Genomic DNA, 21,839 nt, shown 5'->3' with positions numbered 1-21,839 from the left:
GACTCCAGAGAGGGTATGGAGAGAGCCCCAGGGGCCTGTGGTGGCTGCTGCTCCCCTTGTTGCTGCTATGGTTAGATAATAATAATAATAAGTTTGAGATATCCTGACAACAAATATCGGACTTGCCCCAAGGAACCCAATATTCATAATCAGCAGGAAGTGGTCTATTTTGCTGACTGAAAGAAATCTATGCCTCCTTTCCCCTCTAACCTTTTTTTCCTGCCTAGTGTTGGGGGGTTGGAAGGGATTGGGGTGGAATAAGGGTTGGAAGGGTGGTACAGGTATAAGAATCCAATAAAAGGGCTGGAGAGATGGCTCAGTAGTTAAGAGTACTGACTGCTCTTCCTGAGGTCCCGAGTTCAAATCCCAGCAACCACATGGTGGCTCACAACCATCTGTAATGAGATCCGATGCCCTCTTCTGGTGTGTCTGAAGACAGCTACAGTGTACTCATATACAATAAATAAATCTTTTTAAAAAATCCAATAAAATAGAAAAAATAGCATCAAAATAGAGCTAGGAACTGAGGCCAAGAGCCTTGACCTGCAAATATTCTCTGAACTGCATCCCCAGTCACATTTTTACTTTCTATTTGAGGCTATATCTCACTAAATCAACCTGAATGCAATCCATAGCCCAGGCTGGCTATGAGTCTTCACTCCTATCACAGTCTCCTGGGGAGCTAGAGTGACATGCTTATCCCTTCGTAAATCTGTTTAGAATATTTGGCTAAGACCTGTGTGATTTTCTTCTTGCTGCACTGTGATGGTGCAGATACCCTGTTGGCCTTGGGAAGTTTTGCTGGAGTTTCCTGCAGGTAGACCCTGTAGGTATACACACACAAACACATACACACATGCACACGCACACATACACAAATATACATGCATATATATAAATATACACAAACACAATACACCACAAACACACAAGCACACACTATGCATACACCACACACAAACACACATACCATACACACGAACACACATGCACCATAGACATATCCAAACACACACACTACATACACACAAACACACATATACCACATACATACACGAACACACACACCACACACAAACACCCATACACCACATACACACACATATACACATTACACACAACATACACACACAGAAACACACATACACCACACACACATACACACACACCATACATACAAACACATATACACCATATACAAACACTAGCACACACACTCATACATTACATATACACAAGCGCACACTACATACACACCATACACACAAGCACACATGCACCGTATACCTACACAAACACACATATACCACACAAACATGTACACACTACACACACATAAATATACACAAACACACATACATCACAAACACACATAATAACACATACACACTTGAAGTTTATAAGGTATGGAAGAACTTCTCTGAGCTGTAGTTTAGAAGGTTCCCAGATCTAACTTAAGCAAGGGGACCACGCCCCCTTGATCCTTTTCCCAGTTAGCTCCAAAATTGTGTGAAGGAGTCTCAGTTGAGGGATTGTCTCGATCAGAGTGGCCTATTGTCAAATCCGTGGACATTTTCTTGATTGCTAATAGTTGTAAGAGTCCACTGTGGGTGGCGTCATCCCTCATGGGCCTGGGCTATAAAATAAGCATGAAAGCGAGCAAGCCAGTGAGCGAAATCCCTCTATGGTTTCAGCTTCAAATTTCTGCCTGAGCTCATGCTGCAGCTTCCCTTAATGATAGTCTAGAATCTACACGGTGAAATGAACCTTTTCTGCCCCAAGTTGCTTTTATCTTGGAGTTTGTGGCCGCAACAGAAAGCTGACTAAGATACACACACACACACACACACACACACACACACACACACACACACCCTTCTCCCATATTGGACAAAGCCCAGCTTCTTCTTCTTTTTTTTTTTTTTTTTTTTTTTTTTTGGTTCTTTTTTTCTGGAGCTGGGGACTGAACCCAGGGCCTTGCGCTTCCTAGGTAAGCGCTCTACCACTGAGCTAAATCCCCAGCCCCAGCTTCTTCTTGAGTTTGACTCTCCATGGTGAACCTCCATCCATAAGTGTCTACTGTATCCTTAGGCAGGTGTGTTCATTAAAACCACATCCAACCACGAGGCTGGAATCTGGACAGAGGGCATGGATTGAGGACAGATGGGAGCCTCTCTCTACCAGGCAACTTCTCCTCTGCCCACTCAGGGGCATTTCCTATTTCCTGCTCAGGCTTCTGGAAGCCCCAGGCTACAAAAGCTTCAGAGGAAATGTGATGTAAGGGATTTAAAATGATGGTTAGCTCTGGGCCTTCTTTCCTTCTGTGTTGACACATTGGAAATATGACTGCCTCCTTCACGGGGATGCTCAGCCTCCTCAACAACCGCCCACTGCTCCAAGAGAAGAATCACCTGTCTGTCATTTTACTGCGAATAGCAGAAGCTAGCCTGTGAGGTAAGTTCCCATTCACAGCAAGAAGGGACGACAGATACTGAGGGATGAGAGGTATCATATTCCCAAGATGGCAGCACACAAGGCTCAGGGCAGGTTGACACAGGCTGAGAAGGGGACAGGGTGGGGGTGGGGGTGGGGGTGGCTAAGCACAGAGAGTTCACTGACAGGTCCCTTGTTAACAGGCACTCAGACACTAAGAGGACAGATTTGCAGAGTCCTGATGATAATAGGGCTAGCAAGTGCTTTATTTAATTAATCATGAGAAGGAATTTCCCTCCAAGCAAGGCCTAGATGTAGAGGCCCCCTATATAGACAGTGAGAATAGACGATTCAATTACATTTCCCAGACGCGGCTAGGCTGCTCTTTCTTAATTCTGTGACACAGCTAGTCTCTGGAACCCTGCCCTGCCACTGCACAGGCTCTGCAGCTGGCTGGGTCATCTGGACAGCTCTGTTTATGGTGGGAGTGGGGGTGGGGGAGCTGGGGGGAGTGGGGAGGTGGGGGATGGGAGGGGTTGACCTTGAGATGTTATCTCCAGCTATCCTTTCTTCTCCCCTCCTTCTCTCCCAGCCTTCTGAAGCTTTTCCCAGTTCCCTCCCTCCACGTAATCAGGAACCTGGCTCTTTTAATATCAGTCACATCAGATATTTAGAAACATAATTCTCCTGGGAGGAAACGGTTATTAAAAAGGTAATTAATTTATGCCGAAGGCATACACAAATCATAAATCATCCAGGGTTATTTGCCCTGAGCTTATTTTTTGCCCCCCGCTGGCGTCTTTTCCACCAGGTAAACAAGAGGGGGAGGGGCGCGCGTGCGCGCGCCCCCGCACAGTTCAGTGCCATGCTGCTCCCTAACCCAGAACACACTGGCCAGCTTCCCTCCCGCTTTAGGCAATCACTGTCTCCTCAAACCCCTGCAATGCTCACCAGAGCTAACAGTGTGCGTTTTTACTGAGGAAAGAGACTGTGAGACTACCCAGGGAGGCAGCAGCAGCCAGGAAGCAGGGCCAATGTCTGAAAGCTTCCTATCTGCCTAATTGCATAAGTTATACATGTTCACTGCTATCGGACATGGGGTTTGGAAGGGGACTCAGAACCACGGACAGGCAGAAAGGACTGGAAGTCACATAAACAACGACTCAGAGGGAAATCATATCCCATCCGGCTTGGAGGCTGCACCTGTCATCCCAGCACTCAGAGAGGCGGAGACAGGAGGATTGCTATGAGTTTGAAACAAGCATAGACTGCAGTGAAAGGAAAATTATACAGATTTAAGGTTTAAAAATATGAAGTTAAAAGAGTATGTTTCAACTCAGGACTAAACACTGTGAAAAGCAAGTCCAGGCAGCCCCGCCCTGCCACTAGAACTAACAGACCATAAAAGGAAAGGAATGCAGAACAGACCAGGAGTACCGGACCTGACTCACAGGCCACCTGGCAGGAAGAGATAAGCCCCCAGCCCCCGACATCCAGGACGCCCCAAACCTGCCAATGTGTGTAGCTATACCTTATTACCTCATCATGTGAAATAGCCAATCATATGTGAACATGTCTATGTGCCTCGTTTGAATCCACCAATCCCCGTAACTATGCATCTGCTTCTGTACGCCCGCTTCTGCTTCCCCAATCCCTATAAAAGCCCCATGCTGGAGCTGCTGAGTGCGCAAGTCCTCCGAAGAGACTGTGTGCCCGCAGGTACCTGTGTTTTCCAATAAACCCTCTTGCTGATTGCATCCGAGTGGACTCGGCTCGGTCATTGGGCGCTTGGGACTCCTCCTGAGGGAAAGGTCCTCTCCGGGGGTCTTTCATTATGGGGGCTCGTCCGGGATTTGGAGACCCTCCGCCCAGAGATCACCGACCACCCACCGGGAGGTAAGCCGGACGGCGTTTGTCTTGTCTGTTGTGTCTTGTCCTGTGAACGATCGATCAATAGGCTCAGATCTGGGGACTATCTGGGCGGGCCAGAGAAGGAGCTGACGAGCTCGGACTTCTCCCCCGCAGCCCTGGAAGACGTTCCAAGGGTGGTTGGAGGAGAGGGAGATCCGGATCCGTGGCACCTCCGTCCGTTTTCGGAGGGATCCGTACCCTTGATGACTCCGTCTGAATTTTATTGGAGTAGAGGATCCAAGACCCTCGCTGACTCCGTCTGAATTTTTGGTTTCAGTTTGCTACTGAAGCCGCGCGGCGCGTCTGCTTGTTACTTGTTTGACTGTTGGAATTGTTTGTCTTCTTTGTGACCTGACTGTGGTTTTCTGGACGTGTTGTGTCTGTTAGTGTCTTTTTGACTTTTGTTTCGTGTTTGAATTTGGACTGACGACTGTGTTTAAAATCTTGGACCGACGACTGTGTTTGAAATCATGAAACTGTTTGCTTTGTTCGTCGAAGAGTTTTTCTTGGTCCCCTTAACGCTTAGTGAGTAAGAAACTTAATTTTGTAGACCCCGCTCTAGTGGCGGTGTGTTGGTTGATAGCCAAAGTTAATTTTTAAAACATAGTGTTTTGGGGGTTGGGGATTTAGCTCAGTGGTAGAGCTCTTGCCTAGCAAGCGCAAGGCCCTGGGTTCGGTCCCCAGCTCTGAAAAAAGGAAAGAAAAACAAAACAAAAACATAGTGTTTTATCTGTGCTTGTGCTCGCAGCCAGCTGTGATGAACTGGGAAAGATTTAAATTTTCCTTGGGAGTAAGGAATCTTAAAGGCGGAGTTTCAGCCGGTATAGCACTTAGTGTGTAGCTGCCTAAAAGATCAGAAATGCTGTCAACAGGCTATAAAAAAGGGACAGGCGGTGTTAGAAATGCTAAGGGAAGAACTATCTAAAAAGGCTGAGAGCGAGGTGGGAGAGGACTATAAGGAAAACAAGAAAGGAATTTCTGACATTTGCTCACAGAAGGAGAGCGCTCATTAAGAGAAGTTCTTTAAGGAAGCCTGCCTTATCTGCTGTCCTTATACCAAGGGAGGAGTCAGTCTCCAACATTAAATTACTTTTCTCGCTGATCATCATTAACATGGAGAGTGCCTTTGGTCCTATCCCCACAGCAGCCAGTTCCTGCCCCTATGGTTAAAATGCCCCAGGTTGGGGGACAAAAAGAGCCCCTAAAATAGTTTCAAAGTATCTACAACTGTGAAGAACTTTGTTTTGCCAGTCAGGATTAATGTTTTCTTTTCCATGGGCCTATAGCCCACTGAGACAGTTTGGTAAAGGGCTATTACTAAAGTCCTGAAAGCCCCAGGTGAACTGGTTACAATTCTTTTGTCAGCTGCTTAGTATCTAGCACCCAGGTTCTAACCATCTCTCCATCCTTTTGTTATTAGTTGTTACTAGAAGCCTAGTGTCATTTGGAGGCTGGTTCTCTTGAGAGGCAAAGCCACCAAGCTGACACTGAAGGGAGGTAGGTACTCCTTAAGGGAAAATCTAAGCCCAGAGAGACAGCCAGTAACAGCTAGGCTGCCTCTCTGTTCGCCTTTCTGTTTCATAGACAAAGCTTGTGCTTATAAATATAAGTGGCCTTTTTGTCCAAAAAAAGGCCTCCTGGTTTAGCTGTGTGACTAAATGCTATTTGTCCTCTTCAGTGGACCTCTCTCCTCTAGATTCCCTTCTTGTTTTCTCACCATCCCACGTGAGATGCTTGTTAGTAACTGTTACAGATCTTCTTTACCACTGAGGAAAGACAGAATCCTGCTAGAGGCCAGAAAGAATGTTCCAGACATGGATGGAAGGCTCCTGACTGTTGACTTCAATGCGCCTGAAGGTAGGGAGTGCTCCAGGTCTGCCCCCAGGCTCCAAGGGTGGGTCTCCTAGGGGCTGGAAAATGCCCCACCAATCTGGCTAAGATAAGGAAAGGGTATGAAGAGAAAGTTACAGAAATTTGAAGGGTTAAGCTAAGTTGCTGAGAGTTAGTATAAGTTACAGAGAAAGTAAGGTTAAATAAAGAGAAAGAGAAAAGAAGGTAAAAAGAGCAGAAAGCTAGGGAAGAAAAGAGACAAAAAGAAGAGGAAGCTAGAGAGCTAAAGAGAGATAAAAGACAAGAGAGGAACATATACTGGCCACAGTAGTTAGGGAACCTAGGAAGACAGTACCTGGCAACAGAAGAGAATTCCTGGCTAAAGATCAGTGTGCCTAATGCAAAAAAAAAAAAAAATAAAAAAAATAAAAAAAAGACACTGGGTCAGGGACTGCCCCAGAAAGAACAAGAGGGGACACTGGAGAGCCTCTCGGTCCTGGAGTGCTGGCTATGTGCAGAGATAGGAGGGAAGCCTGCCCAGTTGTTTTATGGATACAGGGACCCAATGCTCTGTGCTCCTATGCTCCAGTGGGCCAAAGACCTTGGGTACAGGGGCCTACTGGCAACAAACAATACTTATGGACTGCCCGAAGAACAGTGGACCTTGGCGTGGGCCGGGTAACCCATTAGTTCATAGTCATCCCTGACTGCCCCCATCCCTTGCTCATGAGAAAATTGCTCCCCAAAATGGCTTGCGTGGGCTGAAATGGTTGGGTGAGGCCATGTGTATGCATATCTACAGACTGTGTATGCGGAGCTTAAGACCTGTCTCAGTGCACCAGTACCTGATGCTGGGAGATGAATGGCTTAGCGCTGTTCTACTTGGAACATATCACTCCTGCCAGCCGGGCACTAACAATTATCACCCAATCCAGGACTTAAACTGTGATAGACTGGCTGATGTTTGCCTTTGAATAGAGTGTCCCAAAAGATGGGACCACTGGTCAGCTGCCATGGACTAGATTCTCCACCTGTTGGGGGCAATCTGGTCACCTTGCTGCCCAATCCGACCTGGAGCCACCACAGCACGAGTGTCAAGCACTGGCAGAAGCCCATGGGTGGAGGAAAGACCTCTGCGACTGGCTGATTGACCCCTGCTGAAAGCCGAGGCTACCTTGTCCACAGACGGGAACAGTTCTCTTCATGAAGGTCAGAGATAAGTGGGTGCTGCCATGGTGGACAACACAATGTCATCTAGGATGGCTGAACCTCAACCCCCCAGTACATCAGTGCCGCAGATGCCTTTGCCATCTCTTGGATGCCCTGGTGAAGCCAACAACTGTGAGTACTATTCATTGCTCAGGATATCAGGAGGGAAGAGATTCAGTGGCATTGGGCAGTAACAAAGCAGATAAAGTGGCTCGGGAAATGGCTATGCAGGAGCCTATCCTGGTTGCAGGCCTGCAAGAGACAGCCACTGAGAACTAGGATCAGACTAAGGGATGGCCTCACTTAGAAAAGGCCCAAATTGCTTAAAAGATAAAGGACAATGGCACACTTGAGGGGAAAGCTATACTCCCCCAGAGAACAAAGAAAAGACTCACTTTGCCAAATACAGAAATGGACTCATTTAGGAGATAAAAAGTTTGTCCAAGTAGTTAAGTGTATGTAATAGACTTTAAGATTTTAGCCAGAGAGGCAGTAGAAAGTATAAGGTATGTCAATAAGTGAATGCTTAGCAAGCAAACAGGGCAAAGAGACCTAGAGAGTTTGGTGAAAAGTCGAAGTGAACTTCACTGAGATAAAACCAGAAAAATATAATCACAAGTATCTCCTAGTGCTTGTAGATACTTTTTCAGGAATAGATAGAAGCTTTCCTCACCAAACGAGAGATGGCCTCTGCAATCATCAAGAAGATACTGGAAGAAATCTTCCTCCGACTTGGAATGCCCAAGGTAATCTGGTCAGACAACGGCCCTACTTTCGTTGCCAAGGTAAGCCAGGGTGTGGCCAAGTATTTAGAGGTCGATTGGAAATTACATTGTATCTACAGACCTCAAAGTTCAGGACAGGTAGAGTAAATAAATAGAACTCTAAAAGAGACCCTGACCAAATTAACCATGGAGACTGGCGCAGACTGGGTGACACTCCTTCCTTCTTGCTCTCTTCAGAGCAAGAAATACCTCTTCCAGATTCAGCCTTACCCCCTTTGAGATCTTAAATGGGGCCTCAGCCCCCCTGACTGTATTAGATGATGTTACTGAACCAACATGTCATAGTGCCATAGTAATAATGATTTGTGTGCCAGGCTAAAAGACCTACAGGTGATACAGAAAGAAATCTGCTCAGAGCTGGCAGCAGCCTATGCCCTGGGGACCCCTGAGACATCTCACCAGTTCCAGGTCGGAGACTCGGCTACATACGATGGCACCGAACCCAGATACTCACTGGAAAGGACCGTACCTGGTTCTGCTGACCACCCTGACAGCCATCAACTCTCAACCCTCACCAGCCGTGTACTAGCTGTTGGGGCTGAGAGCTGGGACCTAGAGGGAAACTCAGATCTTCAAAAAGCTCCCTAGACTTAATTTCATGTTTGCCCTGGGTTTTATCAAGATAGGTGTGGGGATAGGCTTGATTTCTATTACAAATGATGTAACATTGCATATGTTAGTACTCCTAACACTTCTTGGGACTGTGCCTCAGGGATCACAATCTGTATAAGTTTAGAAGTTCTAAAAGCTAGTCATGACCTTGGTGTGTAGGTTTAGATAGTGTCCAGATTGGAATCCTGATGCTAAAGACTTAGTAAGACACAAAAAAAAAGGAGTTGAGAATTACTTAGGGCTAAGGCTATCTAGGTGCTGCAAGGGCAGCACAAGGACATCTGCTGTTGCAATGCAAGGCTTATAGAGAATTCAGAACTGCCATTCAGGAGTAATTAAAGACTCCATGAATAAACTTAGAGAAAGGTTAGACAAAAGGCAGACAGAGAAGCGCATCAGGGATGGTTTGAGAGCTGGTTTAGTAGATCTCCTTGGATGACTACTCTGGTATTTTCCCTTATGGGATCCTTCTTAGTTTTGTTTCTGCTTCTGATTATAGGTCCATGTGTGTTAGAGAAACTAGTTAATAGGTTTGACTCCTACAAAAAGATAGAGACGCTCAACAAGGTTGGTTTGAGTCTTGGTTCACTCGGTCTCCCTGGATGACTACCCTACTCTCTGCTATATGGCTGGGCCATTACTAATAATTTTCTTGATTTTAGTTTTTGGACCCTGCGTGACAAACAGGTTAATTGCTTTTGTTACAAATCGAGTGAGTGCTGTGCGGTTGATGGTTCTGAGACAACAGTACCAGTCAGTTAGGACAACTGGTGAGACCAAATACGAGACTTGATATCAAAATTCTAAGATTAGAATTACTTAGTAGAAGAAGAGGGGAATGAAAGGAAAATTATACAGATTTAAGGTTTAAAAATATGAAGTTAAAAGAGTATGTTTCAACTCAGGACTAAACACTGTGAAAAGCAAGTCCAGGCAGCCCCGCCCTGCCACTAGAACTAACAGACCATAAAAGGAAAGGAATGCAGAACAGACCAGGAGTACCGGACCTGACTCACAGGCCACCTGGCAGGAAGAGATAAGCCCCCAGCCCCCGACATCCAGGACGCCCCAAACCTGCCAATGTGTGTAGCTATACCTTATTACCTCATCATGTGAAATAGCCAATCATATGTGAACATGTCTATGTGCCTCGTTTGAATCCACCAATCCCCGTAACTATGCATCTGCTTCTGTACGCCCGCTTCTGCTTCCCCAATCCCTATAAAAGCCCCATGCTGGAGCTGCTGGGTGCGCAAGTCCTCCGAAGAGACTGTGTGCCCGCAGGTACCTGTGTTTTCCAATAAACCCTCTTGCTGATTGCATCCGAGTGGACTCGGCTCGGTCATTGGGCGCTTGGGACTCCTCCTGAGGGAAAGGTCCTCTCCGGGGGTCTTTCAGCAGAACAAGACTATCTCAAACCCCCTACGAGTCCCTAAAAGTGTCAAACCATGACCAATCCGATTGAATCTTTGCCAGTAAGTTTACTCCTCTAACATGGGACATGTCGTAAGCAACATATAGATGCCCAAGACAAAGAGGGATGTCCACACTTGACAGTCCCCTCTGCCTTCCGTCCTGAGGTTTCCTGGTCCTGAACCACTCTAGCCAGACCTTCCAGCCCTTGGCCGTGGAGAGCTCTAGAGCATGGGCTAAGAGAGGTTCTGGAAGGTTCTTCCGACACTTTCCCTCCCAGTGAAGAGATACAGGAGAGTGAAAGAAAGGATCGGAGCCCAAAGGGATTGATTTCCCGGCTGCAGAGACAAGGGACAGCTGCCCCCAGATTTATCTGGGAATGTCTCTCAGACCTAGAGCCTAGTTAAGTGCACTCTTTGAACTTCAAGGTTGGGACAGCGCCTCCTGCTGGTCGGGAGTACCAACAGCAGCTCTTAAGCGCTAGCTGCAAACTCCCCCAATGAAGATCCACGCCCCTCTGCCTTAGCACATTTCTTCCGTTTCATCTGAATTCCTTGGAATTAATAAATGATATACTCTGTGCATGAGTGCTGATCTTAGTTCAACATCTAAAGTGGATGCATTTATACAAAATAAGGAAAAGCGGCTCCCATGTCCAGGGTTGAGGATGGTAAGGACTTGACATCAAGGAAGTCTGCCATCCAAGCGTTCACTCGCCAGGTTCAGCCCAACTTAGCTTTCTAGGTTTAGGCAGGCTCAGGTTCAGCTTCACAAAGGAGCCAGCTCTGGGTCCTTGCCCTTTCTCAGCCTAGACAATCTTCCCTCCAGGAGACACTTGGGAAGACTCAGGATGGAGCCCTCAACCTCAAAACCCACACTCTCAGCTTAGGGTTTCCTAGGGAGACCAAGCCAGGACAACTGCCACAGCGTGGTGTCTATGGTGGTTTGAATAGAAATGGCCCCCTCAGTTTCTCATATTTGAATGCTTGATTATACACAGGAGGTGACACTATTAGGAGGTGTGGCCTTGTTGGAGTAGGTGTGGTCTTGTTGGAGTGGGTGTGGTCTTGTTGGAGTAGGTGTGGTCTTGTTGGAGGAAGTGGGCCATGGGGGTTGGTCTTTGAGGTCTAAGAAGCTCAAGTTTGGTCAGCGTGTCTCAGTCACTTCCTGCTGCCTACCGGTTTAGTCCAGATGTAGAACTCTCAGCTCCTTCTCCAGCACCGTGTCTTCCTGCGTGCCACCATGCTTCCCAACCATGATGATAATGGACTGAACCTCTCAAACTGTAAGCCAGCCCCAACTAAATATTTTCCTTTATAAGAGTTGCCGTGGTCATGGTGTCTCTTCATAGCAATAGAAACCCTGACTAAGACAATGTCCATTCACCAGCTGATTAAGAGAGGGGACTTGCTCAGTCCTGGTGTCCTCGGGGCCTTCCCGGGTTTACTACTTAGTCAGTCAGGCTGACTGCACCTCTCTGCCAGGGCTACAGTGGTGATATCTTGACAGCAAGTACCAACACCTCCAGTCAGCAGCTCCCCGAACATGGGAAAAAGACAAGGACACAGGACAGGAGGGCCTGTGGCCACCACTCAGCACAAGACCCTTGGAGGAAGCAGAAGCCACAGGTCTAACGGCTCCTCCTCTGTGAGGGGACAAAGCTTCCCTTTTCTGAAGGAGACCTGACCTCTGAGGGCTCCAGTTGATCTTCCAGAGCTGTGAGGGGTCATCAACCAGCTACTCACTTCCTACTACAGGCCATTGGTCATCCGTGTCCCCACCAAGTTCTCAGGCCCACATCTCTTCCTTCTCTTCTCCACCCTCCTCTAGATGGACCATCAAAGCTGCAGTGACATCGGGACGCCAGGATTCAGTGACACTAGTGTGAAGAAGACAGGCAGCCCTGTGACTCCCTCACCCCTAGACCGATAGCTACACCAGCCATGGAGGTTTCCTTAGGACAGTAAGGGCCCAGCCAGTGGTGCTACAGGAAAGGCTACCACCTTCAGTAAGGCACCCATTCCATTCTGCATTATCCACAGGGCACTTAAGTCACATGACTAGCTAGCTGCAAGGCAGGCTGGGAAATAAAGCCTGGATATCTTAGCAGGAAGATAGACTGGATGGTAGTTTTGGGCTTTAGCTGTGGCTCTGCTCACACTCTGTCACGTACTTCTCAGGGCGCCTTGGGCAACCAAGTCTTCCTGTTGTCTATGTTGGAACTGTACCACGATGTGGGTGCCTGTTACAGAACGGAGAGCTTCACTTCACTGATTACGTGGGTTCCTGGCAAGAAGGGCATTTCTTCTGAGACATCCATCAGTACCATGATATGAAGTACCCTGGGTTCCTTGGAACCAGGTGCAGCTGCAAGTGTCTGTCTCTCACAAATTCAATGTCTACACCTGCGTTTCTTTTAGCGGGTACCATGGTCAGGGTGGCGCTTGGCTGACAGGGAGGATGGCGCTTGGCTGACAGGGAGGATGGCGGGGTAAGTAGATACTACCCTTCAGAAATAACACTAGGGTGGCTCCCTCAGCAGCCTATGTGGAGCTAGGCTGATGCCTGACCCTGTGGCCACTGCTTCCAAGTCCTCATACCATGGCAAGACAGACAGCGTTGGGTCTGTGCCTTGTAGCTTGCCTCATGGTCTGTCACTATGGGGAGGCTCAGGAGCATGAGCCTCTGACCTCAGGCTGCTCAGAGGTCAGGACTGTTGTGACTGGAAAGGTCCTTGTTTGCATATACCTCCCTTTCCAGGCTGGTCAGGCCACTCCTCTGAGGACTGTCCTGAGTAACTATGCTGCCTATGGCTCTGGATGGATGAATTACCCAGGGAGAACTCTAGGAGCCTGCAGCCCCCAGCATGCACCTTACCAGGACACAACTGAAAACAGTGCCTCCTGGACCCTCCCTGGGGAGCCAGGAGGAGCCAGGGACATGCTAGAGGCCACCTCAGGGCTTAGTGTCCTAACCCATGCTATAACCAGAGCCGCCAAAGGCTCTACCCCAAGCCACAGAGTTGCACAGCTAAGACAAGAAGGATCTGCCTTACATTGTCCTCAGGGTCACAATTCATGTAGTTCAGGCTATCTTCCCAGAGTCTTGCAGAAGACATATAGGACTGAGGAGAGAGGAGAAGAGACACTCTCTGAAGCCAGCAGGGCCACCCAGCACACAAGGAACGGCCAGACTTCCCAGAGGCCTAAGAAGACACAGACTCTGGCAGTGTGGCTATAGGTAAACCTCGAGGAAGATCCATGGGTCAGATGGGCAGCAGAAACAGAAATTGAGAGTGGGTGATGCTCTCAGGGATGTTGAGAGGGAACTTCAGGATGATTAAAGATCTAGAGTGTGGGAAATTCACCCCAAGGCCCCTCACCGCCAGCCATCCACAGAAGAGAGACAGATTTTTTTAAAGATTTATTTATTAATTATATATGTCACTGTCTTCAAACACACCAGAAGAAGGCATCAGATCTCATTATAGATGGTTGTGAGCCACCATGTGGTTGCTGGGATTTGAACTCAGGACCCCTGGAAGAGCAGCCGGTGCTCTTAACCGCTGAGCCATCTCTCCAGCCTGAGGGACAGATTTTTAAGAAGTGACATTGACCCTGGGTTCGATCCCCAGCTCCGAAAAAAGGAAAAAAAAAAAAAAAAAGAAGTGACATTGAAGTGTAGCCAGTTACCCTAAGAGGATGGTGTGCTAAGGTGGCACCACAGGACCCCCTCAAGCACTAATGTTAACATCCATGTTTAAAAATAAAACAGAGAAATAGGCTGAGTACCAGCAGTCCAGGCAAAGACCTGAATTAACCACTGTAATCTAGAAGAGAGGTGGAGACATTAACTCGCTTAAAGTGTAATAAATTAAACGCACGTGTTAAAAGGGTCCTTCATCCTGCTATTGATCTCGCCCTCCTCCCATGACTGCTGAGGCACCAAACTGTCCCAGGGCCATTACAGAAACCTGGGATCTGAGAATAAAAAACACAGGTGATGTAAAGTTGTCGTACCAGCTAACTGCGTGGGGACTATCTTCCGATGCCCAGAGCAATTCTACCAGAGAAGCCAGCAGATGTCTATAGGACTTATGGGACTGGGATGTGACAGACATGATTTATGGTTCAGTTAATTTAAATAAACAGAGTCAGCCCTCAAAGCAGCCCACCAGAGCCAGGGCTCCCCTCAGCAGCAGCCATCTTTTCAGCCGTCAGCCCCAAACAGCCTCCCTTCTCTTCTCCAGCCCCCAGCATGTCCCCAGGATAGACTACAGCTGTGCTCTCCCAAACTGTGCCCTTGGTTTGGAGGTATAGCGGTGACACCTGGGGCCAGCCTCGGCCAACTTAGAAGAGAAACTGACACTATTGCAACCTGAGCTGACAGGATCTGAAGACCTCTGGTGGCTGGAGGCAAGGACCCAAGAGCAGAGGCAGGGCTGTACGTGATAGCCCAGAAGCCTTTGTGCAGGCCCAGTTGACGATCTACCAGCCATCTGGTCTTCCTGGCCTGGACTCTCAGAATCCATAGGGTGAGCTTTGATTAGCCAGGCCCCCATCACTTCTCCAGCATCTCCTGGACCTAGAGACGGGTAGAATCTGGGCTCAGGAATGTCCTAAGAGGGATCGCATAAGATTGTGGGAAAGGAGCATAATCTGCATCAGCCAGTTTGCTGCTGACATCACCAACATCTGAGAAGGACCCTTCCCAGGGAGGATGGGTGGTTTCGGCTCACAGCGTCTGTCGGTCTTCAGTACGAGGTGGGCTGGCTCACGGCTTTGGGGCCGTAGTGAGGAAGTATCATGGTGGAAGGATGTGATGGGGGACCTTGCTCATCTCATGACAGCTGTGAAGCGGAGAAACAAGGTCAGATAGGTCAGAGACAAGCTGTCCCCTTCCAGAGCATACCCCAGTGACCGTGTCCCCCAGTAGACTCCTAGGTCCAAAAGAAGGACAGATATGAATCCACCTTTGGATCAGTCGGCTGATCAGGTCCGAGTCTCTGTGACCCCATGACCTCTCAAGAACTAGATCTACCACACGGGCCAGGTCTTCAAACCACAAACTTTCTGGCTCATCTCCAAATCCCAGCACCCCCAAAGCATCAGATAGAACTCCAAAGAGCAGGGGTCAACCAGCACAAGTGTCCCCCTTAACAGTGATGGGAGGGATGGGGTAGTCTGTGGCTGGCTGGCCCTGAAAGGCGAAGATAGCATTGTCCAGTCATCCCCAATCTCTTGTGTTTCTCTGGCTTCTGAGGACCAAGGAGGATGAAAAGTGAGCCCAGGTGACTTTGGTACTACAGGAGTCTACGACAGACACATGATCTTCATCCTGCTCCACACCGGAGAGCCTCCTCAGGGCAGCCAGAGAGAAAAGGGTAGAGGGGCTAGAGAGGAAAAGGTTCGATTCGCCCTCCAACCCTAGGGCCCTCGCCTGCTGAGTCATCTTCTGTCATCTGCCAACACTCAGACCAAAGGGGCGCGGGGTGACTGAGCAGACTCAGCTCCCTAGAGCTGCTGGGCCCATGTGTTTGCAGCTCACAGGGCAAAGCTAGAGCCTTGACCTTTCTGGCCAGGAATCATTGTGGCAGGCTGAGTGTGAACATTTCAATTGGAGGAAAACAGAATTTGAAGGACAAAGCAGGTTTTTTTTTTTTTTCCCTTTTTTCCCCTCTATCTCTGGAATGCCTCAGGCAAGCTCTGTCCTCTGGCTCCTTTGTCCAGAATAGAAATACATCTCCCAGTCACGACTCTGCTCAGCCTAGCGCATAGCTCAGGGCAGGTGCACATCATTGCCAGCCCCAATTATCGACTGGAACCTCATAGCCCCAGACACAAGCAGAAGTAGCCAAGGAATTAACAGGAGACTGAGCCAATAAGCGCACATACATATCCAGGGGCCATGCTGGCTGGTCTCAGATTATAACCCCTGGTGGGTAAGGACAGGAACACAGGATCGTGAAGGGGGAGGGGGATTGGTATTCCAGGTGAGGTACGTTAGGCAGGACGAGCAGGGTAGATACCTTAGGTCGGCAGGCGTTGGGTGGTGGCCCTCTGTGGCTCTGACACTGAAGGCCACAATCCGACTGAGGAAATTGGTGCTGTGTGTGGACAGAAGTCGGTCAGGACACATGCGTTCTTGCCGTGTAACAAACTGTTCCCAGTTTCAGTGCTCTGTAGCGGAAAGGCGGGTTCCTGGTGGGTTCCATCCACGGTCACATACATGGCTAGAATGTCACGGCTTGCCACCTTCCTGAGGTAGTGAGAAAGACAATGTTTAAAAAAAAAAAAAGCATCCTGAGTCCTGAGGCTAGACCACCATTTCCTCTAACATTTTGCAGGACAAAGGTTCAGTCAATCCAGTTATCAGTGGAGACTCACCCTCCTCCCCAGGGAGGAGAACAGGCACACAAGCAGTACCACAGTCTTTGGACACAGTGTCATCTACTCTTTGCTCTGGCCATGTTCAGACCTGCTTAGGGAAGGCGGCTAGCTATACTAGTTACCTTTCTGTTGCTGTGACAAAATACCAAGGAGAAACAGGTATTAAAGAAGGAAGGTGTGGTGGTTTGAATAGGTATGGCCCCCATAGACTCATGTTTTAAATGTTTAGCCCATAGGAAGTGGCGCTATTAGGAGGTGTGGCCTTAATGGAGGTGTGGCCTTATTGGAGTGGGTGTGGCCTTGTTGGAGGAAGTACATCACGGTCTTTATGCTCAAGCTCTGCCCAATGTGGAAAAAGAACCTCCTCCTGGCTTCCTTTAGATCAAGATGTAGAACTCTTGTCTCCTCCAGTACTGTCGGTCTACATGATGCCATGCTTCCCGTCATGATGATAATGGACTGAACCACTGTAAGCCAGCCCAAATTAAATGTTTGCCTTTCTAAGAGTTGCCTTGGTCATGGTGTCTCTTTTAACAGTAATGGAAACCATGACTAAGACAGAAGGGTTTGTTTTGATTCACCAGGATGAAGACCAGCTCCTGAGCATGCACACTGGGCATCAGTTGTCTCCCATTTGCTGTGTCTCCATGGGGCCTGGGACACCCAGTGCCTCATTGGCTATATGAGAATCTGGAAGGTTGATGATTGTAAGTGACAGTGAGGCTGTCCTGGTTCCTTAAAGTTTACCATAGCGAAGCCCTCAGGAAGGTGACAGGGGAGTGAGTGGGACAATTTATACACTGGGCTATGTGAGAAGGGAATCCTGGGGAGGTGAGGGAGAGCACAGTCTACAGACGCAGAGAGAAACATGAGGACTCGCCCACTGACAACCAGGGAGCACGGGTTGGGAGCCTCTGGCCTTATCGAGCATTCCCCGTCATGGGAAACAAGCGATGAAAAGACGCATCCCGTTAAAATGGTGTCTGTGGTTGCAAACCTCACACAGACATCACAACAGTGCCTAGGAACTGTTCTGTGCTCGTCTGTCGTTTGTTTGGTGAAAAGTGACATGATTTGCATTGAAAATAACACTAGAAATAGTGTGGTCAAAATGTTACTAGTGAAGCTGCCTTGTGGAGGCACACACCTTTGATTAGAGACGGAGGCAGGTGTGTCTCTGTGAGTTCAAAGCCAGTGTGGTCTACATAGTGAGTTCCTGGGCCATGCAGGGATGCACAGTGAAACCCTGTCTCAAAACACACCACACACCACACAGAGACAGAGAGACAGAGAGACAGAGAGAGGGAGAAGGAGAGATGTAAGCATATAGACACAGTTATCTATATATATATGTTTTATATATATAATGTGTTACATATATAACATTTGTTTTATATATATAAGAGATTTGATATATAAAACATTTGTTTTATATATATATTTGTGTATATATAAAACATTTGTGTGTGCATATATATATGTATATTTATAACAAATGGGCCAGCTTTTAATTTTCCTAGTCCACCTAAGTGATTTCACTTTAATTTCACAGTAACTAAGTACACTGTCTTTGTATCTGATTAATGCATGAATATCTAGGGGTTTTAAATTAGAGACAATTTAAGTGAAACCTCTGTAAAAAATGACTCCACTTTCTCAGAGAAATTGATGACATGTATAAGGGACGCTCAGTAAAAGCGAGAGGGAGGAGGGTGTGGCTGTCATATGACTCAGTTTCTTCATCTCCAAACTGAGCCAAGACAACCTGACTCAGGGTAGGAACCAGTGAGCAGGTCCTTTAATCAGAGTTCCCATGGGCACAGCTAGCTCAAGGCCAGCACTGTGAACTTGGTTCCTCACACTGGTCAGGGGAGACTCCATGTGGTCCTCCACCAGGGCTAGCCTGTCATTCCTGCCGGAATGCCCTCGGCTGGGCCATGACTCCCAGGAGAACGGCTTCTCTCTCTCAGCTGTCACTACAGAAGCCTGGGCCAACTTAAACAAGCTGTTCTGACTTCCGTGTCCTGCCTCCTGTCAGCGGGAAAACTGCAGCTTCAGAGGACAGATCGGCTATGAGGAAAGACAAAGTGGCAAAGCGGAGATCAAATCGAGAGCGAGTCCTTTGGTAGCGGGTGTCAACTGGGCTGAGCTGGTGTCGGCCGGGCCTCAGGGAGGACAAGCTCACTCTGCTCCAATTTGCTTCAGTCAAAGTCGGTATCCCCCAGCTGCGCACGTGGCAGCCCAGCTCACAGTCAGGACTGGGACTTTAGCAAGGAGTAGCAGGAGCGTGTGATGGCGGGATGATGTCACGGTCACCAGGTAACTGTGCGCTGTGATGCGAGGATGTGAGTGACCAGGTATTTCAGATGACAAAGACGCTATTACCACAGGTGGGTCATCCCTGAGAATGAAGGAGAGGCTTCTGGGACATGAGGCACTATGTAGGGTCAGTGGCAGTAAGGGACAATAACAGTGTTGAGGGCCCAGCCAGGTGTCACACAGAGGTGGACTTGATGTTGGGGATGTCAAGCTTACCTGACACTGGCCTGGGGGATGGCATTCTGGGACAGGCAAAGCGAAGAGACATCTCCAGGAATGAGGAGCTGAGGCGGGCCAGGGAGAGCAGGCAGATATCGGCAGAGCCAGTGCTTGACCATGCGGACCGTGGTGACAGACAGCTGGGTTTAAGACCTGGGTACAATGAAGGGAGGATTCTCTTCATCTTCCTATTCCTCACAAGAGGTAGAGATGATATCTACCTTATAGGCCCCTGTCTTCTCTTGGATTCCATTCTCATCATTACTCTAAGATAACACAGGACGGACCCTGTACTCAGCAAGCACCCCCCCCGTGTCTGAACACAAGCTCACTGCTCATTGGCCCAAACCAAGGTGAGGCCCAGGCTCCGTGAGGCAGGAGCTCCGGCATCAGGCACGGTGAAGCACATGAATGAGGGTTCTGCCTCTTATCACTGCTGAGCCTAGCCCGCACCTCTGCAGAGTGAGGCTGACCTTTACACCTCTGCCGTGGAGTTACCGTGACTACCACATCCCTGGTTGGTAGCATAGCTGGGCGGCGTCCAGCACACAGTGAGGACTCTGCTCCTGAAACCTACTGGAAACCCCTCCTCCGTCTCCCTCTGCGTGCCTTCCATCACTAACGTATTAATATGGAGTCCGTACAAGTCCCTGAGCAGAAACTTTGCCTGAAGCTGGTTGTCTATTCTCTCTTCCCTTCCTTCACTCAGGAGAAGAGGGTCAGGGGTGTGTCATTCTCCTAGGATGGGATTCTCCTAGGATCCTGATTTTGTTCCTGTGCTCCAGGGAAGTGACTGCCCTCTGAGGACAACATCTTTGTCTTAAAGCCAAGGACGTGATCTCTTCATCCATGTCAAGGACATTCTCTCTGCTCCAGGCTGTGAGTAGATCTATTTATAGACTAAGCTGTGCGATGGTCTAATTCACCAATGAATTGCTGTTACCCGGGACTGGGTGGGAACGAGGTTGGTGTTAAGGGTACCATCTCCAGTGAGCTAATGTGGAAGTGACTTAATACCACATCTCGGGTGGCCCTGCGCCCGAACCTCTATGTTAAACATCCCCAAGGTCCTCGGAGGGTTGCAGAAGCTACGTAGTGACGCTCTGTGTTGGCTCAGGGATTGGGACTTGGTGGTGGTAGTCTGGGTGCAAACAGGCAAGGTTGTGGGGAGACTGCAGTGCTCTGGGGCAGCCAGGAGCCTCTGGGACCCTGCCCACGAGCCTGCTCTTCTGAGACGCATCTCCTATCAGGAGGCCACAGCCTGTGGGGACAGCAAAGCTTCTCTTCAGGAACCCGAAATGCAGCCCAGGAAACCAGACCCCGCGTCTCCAGCCTCAACGTAAGTAATGGGATTTCATGGAATTACAATTTCAATTACTGCTCTATTACTGTCTCGCAAATTCGATTCTCTTCTTTTGAAATGGATTAGTGGGATTGACTTGGCCTGGGTACAGATCCGCATTTAGGGCTGGATCGTGGACAGATGCTGATGTCCCCACCGTCCCCGTGCCCAGTCCATCTGCCAGGCTCAAATGGCAGATCCCATATTATTCCCAGATGAGGTTACAGGGCAGCCTGCCTTCTCTGACCCTGTGGAACACAGGTGCCCATTGCTGGGATGCATTGCCTGGGGCCCAGACTGGTCACCAGCAGCCCAGCTGAGACGCAACCAGAAACAGATGCATAATGATCATGAAATTTAGCCCAGCACTAAATTTCCCCCGGGACCTCCTCCTGAGCAAAGGCTCATGGGATCCTTCTGATTGATGAGGCAGTGACAGGACTCCAGGTACTGAGGTGACCATCTGACTACAACGAATGTTGGGAAGCCAAGTGCTTGGTGTCCTTCTCAAGACAGCAAGAACCAAGGTGAGGGAGGAAAATGTCTCTGGTAGGATGGCATCCTCAAGGACCATGGTGCACATGACCTACAGTCCCAGCCCTCGCTTCTTCCTCCTGCCCCAGCCATATTCCCATAGACCAGGCCCATCCCCAACTCAGGACTCTTCTCCTGATAATCTCCGTATTCCATGGATGAATATTCTCCATAGCTCTATGCAGGCCTCACTCAAACATGGCCTCCTTACTTGGGCCTTCCCCTGCCTACCTGGAGACAGTCTCTCCGCCCGTCACTGTAGCACACACCTCCCGTCAAATGCCGTGCACAGAGAATGCATGTGACCCAATTCTGACCCTCTCCTCCATCTAGCAAGATGCTCCCATCTTTCTGCTCAGCTTCCCAGGCAGACGCCCACCACGGACTCTCAGGGATCTTCAAATCAAATGTAGCTCCAGAAGGAATGGCCCCGGGGATGGAGACCAAGCCACTGTCGTGCAGTTGTGCACGTGCAAGCCTTTCAGCGGGCTGTGTGAAAAGCCTCCTCCACCAGCACGGCCATCGTCCCGTGTCTTGGGCCCCTGCCGTCAGGCAACAGCACTGGTTGTCCTGTTCACAGCTCCTCCTTGGGTCTAGGTCTCCACCAGCATAGATGCTCTAGGGATGCCAACGCCTGAGGGTAGAGGAGCTCCCTCCATGTGTGGAGTCAGGGAGAGGCGCGCACTCTGGTGCGTTCTCACAGCACACCCTCTCCCTGTTGGAAAGATGCTCAGAAGGAAGATGGAGAAGACACAGCCAGACACTGGCCTCTGTGTCATCACAGCCAGCTATCACAGGGGCAGCAGACCACGGCCTCCTTTGTGACACCACCTACTATACGTG

General features: G+C 49.0%; 2 long non-coding RNA genes across 3 annotated transcripts; one reads left to right on the top strand and one right to left on the bottom strand.

Annotated features, from left to right (window-relative positions):
* The first annotated feature begins 4,082 nt into the window (after positions 1–4,082).
* LOC148002301 (uncharacterized) lies at positions 4,083–10,102 on the top strand. Its single transcript, XR_015634774.1, has 2 exons — positions 4,083–4,329; positions 8,483–10,102. It is a non-coding gene; the product is annotated as an uncharacterized LOC148002301 (long non-coding RNA).
* Positions 10,103–13,604: 3,502 nt separating this feature from the next.
* On the bottom strand, positions 13,605–21,750 carry LOC102555340 (uncharacterized). 2 transcript variants are annotated; one of them, XR_015634777.1, is made up of 7 exons: positions 21,228–21,727; positions 19,118–19,273; positions 16,222–16,451; positions 14,932–15,042; positions 14,560–14,777; positions 14,077–14,173; positions 13,605–13,776 (listed from the first exon to the last, which is right to left on the bottom strand). It is a non-coding gene; the product is annotated as an uncharacterized LOC102555340 (long non-coding RNA). The 2 variants fall into 2 exon arrangements; XR_015634778.1 differs by having other exon boundaries at positions 13,606–13,776; positions 14,571–14,777; positions 21,228–21,750.
* Positions 21,751–21,839: the final 89 nt, after the last annotated feature.

This window comes from Rattus norvegicus, chromosome 12 (assembly GCF_021556685.1).
Source record: "Rattus norvegicus strain SHRSP/BbbUtx chromosome 12, alternate assembly SHRSP_T2T, whole genome shotgun sequence".
Lineage (NCBI taxonomy): Eukaryota > Metazoa > Chordata > Mammalia > Rodentia > Muridae > Rattus > Rattus norvegicus.
Note: the sequence above shows the minus strand (reverse complement) of the source record. Positions and strands in the feature narration are given on the sequence as shown.